The following is a 7,240-nucleotide window of genomic DNA, read 5'->3' as shown; positions in this document are numbered from 1 at the left end:
GGCTAAGTTCGAGGCTACGGATTGCTTGTTTCGTGGAGCACTGATAAGTGCGCTCGCCGATAATATTGTGGATGTGTATATGCACATACCTTCAGGGAAGGACATGTGGGATGCTCTTGAGGCCAAGTTCAGGGTTTCCGACGCCGGCAGCGAGCTGTATGTCATGGAGCAGTTCTATGACTACAAGATGGTTGATGACCGTTCTGTAGTGGAACAGGCTCATGAGATTCAGATGCTGGTAAAGGAACTTGAGAACAACAACTGCGAGTTGCCGGACAAGTTTGTGGCTGGAGGCATTATTGCCAAATTGCCACCTCCTTGGTCGGACTTTGCTACTTCTCTAAAACACAAGAGGCAAGAGTTCAGTGTTACTGATCTCATTGGCTCTTTGGGTATTGAGGAGAAGGCGAGGGCAAAGGACAACCGGGGCAAAAAGATCGAGGGAGGTTCTAGCGCCAATTTGGTGCAGAAGAAGAACCCTCACGCATCCCACAACAACAACAAGAAAGTCAAACCTGACGTCAAACCCAAGGCTACAACCAATTTTAAGAAGAAAGGCAAGGAAAGGCAAAAGGAGATTGCTTTGTGTGTGGCAAGCCTGGGCATTGGGCCAAGGATTGTCCTGAGCGCAAGGACAAGAAGTCTGCAAACATGGTTATAAGTGAGGGCGGAGGAACATTAGGGTATGGTAAATTTTTACCTGCAGTTCTCTCTGTCTGTCACTCACCTGATTGGTGGGTTGATACTGGTGCTAATATTTATGTGTCTGTGGACATTTCCCTGTTTTCTTCTTATCAAGTCGGGAGAGGTTCCTCCTTGTTGATGGGAAACGGATCGCTTGCGGCTGTTCATGGTGTTGGTACGGTCGATCTGAAGTTTACTTCGGGAAAGATCGTGCAGCTGAAGAACGTGCAGCATGTCCCTTCAATAAAGAAGAATCTAGCTAGCGGCTCTCTACTATGTAGAGATGGTTTTAGACTTGTGTTTGAATCCAATAAATGTGTCGTATCTAAATATGGAACGTTTATTGGAAAAGGTTATGACAGCGGAGGTTTGTTTCGCTTTTCCTTGGATGATATGTGTAATAAAGTTATGAACCATGTAAGCGATGATGATGATGAGTCCAATGTGTGGCATTCGCGACTTTGTCATGTGAATTTTGGTTGTATGACACGCTTAGCCAACATGAGTTTGATTCCAAAATTCACTTTAGTCAAAGGCTCTAAGTGCCATACTTGTGTTAAATCGAAACAACCTCGCAAACCTCACAAGGCATCTAAGGCGAGGAATTTGGCACCACTAGAACTTGTTCATTCCGATCTGTGCGAAATGAATGGCGTGTTGACTAAAGGGGGAAAGAAATATTTCATGACACTGATAGATGATTGCACTAGATTCTGCTACGTGTACCTATTGAAAACAAAGGATGAAGCATTACATTACTTTAAGATCTATAAGGCTGAGGTAGAAAACCAACTGGAAAGGAAAATCAAACGGTTAAGGTCTGATAGGGGTGGAGAGTATTTTTCCAATGAGTTTACTTCTTTCTGCGAAAAGTATGGAATTATTCATGAGAGGACGCCTCCCTATTCACCGCAGTCAAACGGGGTAGTCGAAAGAAAGAACCGCACGCTAACTGAGATGGTGAATGCCATGTTAGACACTGCAGGACTTTCCAAGGAATGGTGGGGTGAGGCAATATTGACTGCGTGTCATGTCCTGAATAGAATTCCTACTAAGCATAAGGAAGTAACACCATTCGAGGAATGGGAAAGGAAGAAATTAAATCTCTCACCTGCGCACATGGGGTTGTTTGGTCAAGATAAATGTACCTATAGCCAAAAAGCATAAACTTGGACCAAAGACCGTAGATTGTGTGTTTCTTGGTTATGCTATCCACAGTGTGGGATATAGGTTCTTAATAGTAAATTCTGGAGTACCCGACATGCGTGTTGGTACAATTACTGAGTCCAGAGATGCCACATTTTTTTAGAATGAATTTCCTATGAAAAATGCACCTAGCACTTCTAGTCAAGAACCTATTTTATCCCCTGAGCACTTTGTGCCGATAGAACACATTGATCAAACGCTTGAGGAAAATCCTGAAGAGGATAACATTGTAGCAACTCGAAAGAGTAAGAGACAAAGGACTGCAAAGTCTTTTGGAGATGACTACATTGTATATCTTGTGGATGATACTCCAAGAACCATTGAAGAGGCATATTCATCTCCTAACGTTGACTATTGGAAGGAAGCGGTACGCAGTGAGATGGACTCAATTATGTATAATGGTACTTGGGAAGTCGTCGAGCGTCCATATGGGTGCAAGCCTGTAGGATGCAAATGGGTTTTCAAGAAAAAGCTTAGGCCTGATGGTACAATTGAAAAGTACAAGGCAAGGCTTGTGGCCAAGGGTTATACCCAAAAAGAAGGCGAGGATTTTTTCGACACTTATTCACCGGTTGCTCGCTTGACCACGATTCGAGTACTACTCGCTCTGGCAGCCTCTCATGGTCTACTCGTCCATTAGATGGATGTTAAGACAGCTTTCCTCAATGGAGAGTTGGAGGAGATCTATATGGATCAACCAAATGGGTATGTACTAGAAGGTCAGGAGGGAATGGTGTGCAAGCTGTTGAAGTCCTTGTATGGTCTCAAACAAGCGCCTAAGCAATGGCATGAGAAGTTTGACAATACACTTACATCTGCTGGCTTTGTTGTGAACGAAGCTGACAAATGTGTGTACTATCGCTATGGTGGGGGAGAGGGAGTGATCTTGTGTTTATACGTCGATGACATATTGATCTTTGGGACCAGCCTCAATGTGATTGAGGAGGTCAAGGACTTTCTGTCCAAAAGCTTTGAAATGATGGATTTGGGAGTGGCTGATGTTATTCTTAACATTAAACTACTGAGAGTCACTATGTGGACAAGGTCTTGAGTCGCTTTGGTTATAGTGACTGCAAGGCAGCTCCTACTCCTTATGATCCTAGTGTGCTATTAAGGAAAAACCGAAGAATAGCAAGGGATCAATTGAGATACTCTTAGATTATTGGTTCATAGATGTACTTAGCTAGTGCAACGAGGCCTATCTCATTTGCTGTGAGCAAGTTGAGCCGATTTGTTTCAAATCCGGGAGATGATCATTGACATGCTCTTGAAAGAGTAATGCGCTATCTAAAAGGGACAATGAGCTATGGAATTCACTACGCTGGGTACCCAATAGTATTGGAGGGCTATAGTGATTCAAACTGGATATCTGATGCTGATAAGATAAAGGCCACGTGTTTCCTGAAAGTCTTGCAAGCAGACCATCTTAACAAGGTCAACAATGAAAGCAGAACTCACAGCTTTAGATACTGCCACAGTTGAGGCCGAATGGTTTCGTGAGCTCCTGATGGACTTGCCGGTGGTTGAAAAACCAGTACCAGCAATCCTGATGAACTGTGATAATCAACGAGTGATTATTAAAGTGAACAGTTCAAAGGACGACATGAGGTCATCCAGGCATGTTAAAAGAAGACTGAAGTCTGTTAGAAAGCAGAAAAACTCCGGAGTGATAGCATTGGACTATGTCCAGACGGCTAAAAATCTGGCAGATCAGTTTATCAAGGGCTACCACGTAATGTGATAGACTGTGCATCAAGGGAGATGGGCTTGAGACCCACTTAGAGTTGCACAATGGTGGAAACCTGTCCATTGTGATCGGAGATCCCGTGAATTTGGATGGCGAAACAAACTATTGTGTAACTGAGAGAAGAGACCCTAAAATGGGCTTATCTTCATGATGCACTTCTCTTCTAATCTGTATGGTAGGATGGTATACACCTTAATGTGATCCGAGTGGCTTTTCATAAAGCAGAGATGTTGGCCTACAGAACATCTTAGAAGGAACACACCTATATGAGTCCGACTGCTAGTCATAGTCTATGAGATCTGGGTGATTTCTAGATAATCATGAAAAGGCCAGGAGTATGACTTATACGCTCCAAACAGAGGGGATGCAAATGGCAGCCTAGTACCAGTTAAGGGTTTGAGTGAAACCTGAATCGCACAAGACTGACAATTCAAGGCATAGTCCATTGTTCAGTTGTGATCTGGTGTATCTCTTTTCCTAGGTGGAAGTTCAACTTAACAGTCTCCACCGAAATACTGGTATAACAAATAGGATCAGAATCGAGAGCATTTCCTGTGAGCCATGATATTTGGTGGGGATTGTTAGATTAATGGGCTAGGACCAATTAAATCCTAATAAATTCCATTGGCCCACATTAAGTGCTATGGGTAATAATACCACCTTAGAAATCTAAGTGAAGAGGTCTCAACTTAAATATGGAGCTAGTGGAGAGTCTCTGTTGACCAGTTGAGATGGTGCGCGGACAACCAGGCGGGGCGAGGCAGACAGTTGCTGCTGCTGCGCTCTCTTGTTTTGTAACGGACGGTAATAAACACGGAGAATTGATTTCGTATCAATGAACGCGTCGGTTATGGAATTAAACGTCGTGAATTGATTCCGTCGGTTACGGAATTAAACGTCATGAATTGATTCTGTCGGTTACGGAATTAAACGCCGTGAATTGATTCCGTATTAACGAGCGCATCGGTAACACCGCGGTTGATGACTCCGAACGTTACTCTCGTGCTCGCATATATATACTCCGCGGCGACCAGAAGGACGTACGAAGTTCTTCATGACTCTTGCACTTCGAGTTCCTTCTCCTCTGTTCCTGAGCTGCAGAATCCTTCCCCGGTTCTGTTCACGCTCTTGCACTTCGAGTTCCTCCTCCTCTGTTCCTGAGCTGCAGAATCCTTCCCCGGTTCTGTTCACCTGCGTGCACAGGTGTACGGGACGAGCAGGTGCCTCCGGAACTCCGTCCGCTTGAGAACTTGCACGGGTAGGCGGGCGATCAAGTTTTTGGGTAGCGCTTCAAGCGCGACTACTCTTGTTCTTCGCGGCTACTGCTGCTGCATCGGCACCATCACCAAGATGTCAACGGAGATTGGAGACAAGAAGATGAATGACATCAACGGAGGCAATACTGCCTCAAAATCCAGCAATGGGACTTTCTCGGGGTATACTTTCATTCTCCCGATTCTATTAGATGTTTCTTTGTTAATACTCTTTGCAATGGAAGCATTGTGTTACTATGTAAATGTTGATGCTTATTTCATATTAAGCATACTCAAGTTATATACATTGTCACTAGATCTACTTATATTGCAAATGTCATGTTTATTGTCTTAATATTTTAGATTAAAATATGCCGAATTATGACCAAATTTCCAACATTCTCTATAGTCCGGAACGTGGACTTCGTTGACCCGATTAATCTCTTTCCCACTTTGAGTCATGTTGAGCGTCATTGCTGGTTCTTGCCTGCTTGGGTGAGAAAATTCTCTCCAACGCCATGAACTGGTAGTGATTGGGAATCCTCGCCGGCTCACGTCGAATCGGCATTGATGAGCCGTCAAGATTGCAGTTTCTACACTAATGTAGTTTAGGTGATAACTAAAGTGTCAAACGTTTCAACGAATTACAAAAGGTAATCGTTTTGTTTTTTAAAATGGCAGCAATCTCAATTCTGCTCTCTAATGATTTTTGAAAATTCCAAAATGTTGTTTTGCCCAGTTTTATGCTGTTGCTCTGAAAGTTTATATTGTTTGGAACTTCCGGAAAATGGAATCTTTGCCTCCAGTGGGTAGATTTGAGGGTGTGAAAATAAATACACCTGTCCCGCTCCTTCCTTTGCTACTATTCCTGAGCAAAACTTAGACATATCCAAAACCAAATAGCATTCACCATATTCCCCTACCGTAGTGGTATCTTTTTGCGAGAGGATTTCAAGAACGGGAGAGATTTGGATCGAGAGATTGAGAAGTTGAGATAGTGAGCTAATTCACTTGAGTTCATAGCAAAGCAAATTATTAATTGTGTTTGTTACACTTTTGGGGACTAAGGTCTCCTTTATGACTAGGCGTTACCGATAAGCAACCAAGGTTGTAGTGCGTCATGGAAAGGTTGTGAAGGTTTCAATTTAGCCTTTGTAAGGGAGAAAATCAAGAGTGAAATCGAGAAATGCATTTGTGCAACCTCGTGAGGAAAGGGCTTAAAAGAGACCTAACCTTTGTGGCCCCTCAACGGAGAAGTAGGATCGTTGGATCCGAATTGAGAAAAAAAAATAAATCACGCGTCTTCTCCTTAGTTTGCCTGTTCTTGAGCTTGTTTGTTACCTACACTAGCCCATCTTGGTCTCGGTCTATAACCATCTTCAACGGGTTGTGTAGCCATATATTACATTTAATAATGATTGTGTGTAGCCATAAATTCCATTTAATGATTTGTATGTACTATTCCGTTGTAGTTGAAAATACACTATCTTTCCATAGATTCATTGTATCCATGAAATTCTGTAAAAATGGAACCAATAACTTTAGTTGAATCTCAATATTTTGTTTACAAACATGTAAGCTTTACTAGGTATGTCTTATATACCGTGTTTGGACAATCCATTCGATTATATACCGTGTTTGGACAATCCATTCGAATAACACAAGGACTAATTCAAACAAGATGTCTCCTAGAATTTTTCCTACTTCAATTAAATTATTTCACATTTTCAGGTGGAACCTTAGGTGGTTCTCGGAAGAAGATAACCCACCCACCCCCTTCCGTCCAAAAAAATGCATGTCCAGATTCAAACCCGAACCCAGGGTTTGTTTTCTTTTTTTTTTTTTGACAGAGTAGTAGGAAACAAATTATCCCCTAAAGTTAAAACTACCCCAGTTGGCTAAACTCTTCTATCGATGAGCCCCCTAACCTATCAGAAGTGTGTGCTTCGTCTCAAGCCGTCTCACTAGTCTCTATCTCTACTATTATAAAAATTGAAGATGTTTTTGCCGATATTTTGGTACGTCATCCGTATTTGAGTTGGTTTTAAGTTCGTTCACTTTTTGAAATATAGATCCGTTTTTAGTCGAATTTTAAGTTCGTTTGCTTTTGAAATACAAAAGGAGTCGTATAAGAAATGTCTTTAGAATAACTCGCATGCTAACTTGGTATGAAAGCCGAACTCCTAATTTTAGCTCATGATTTTCTAAAAAATATTTAAGCGAATTCCCACAGTGATTTTCATATCATAGCTAAACATATAACAATAATAAGATTAAAATATCATTCACCCGTTGCAACACACGGACTTTTTTCATCCTAGCTAAACCATAAAACAATAATAAAATTAAA

This window comes from Oryza glaberrima, chromosome 8 (assembly GCF_000147395.1).
Source record: "Oryza glaberrima chromosome 8, OglaRS2, whole genome shotgun sequence".
Lineage (NCBI taxonomy): Eukaryota > Viridiplantae > Streptophyta > Magnoliopsida > Poales > Poaceae > Oryza > Oryza glaberrima.
This window is presented reverse-complemented; position numbering follows the sequence as displayed.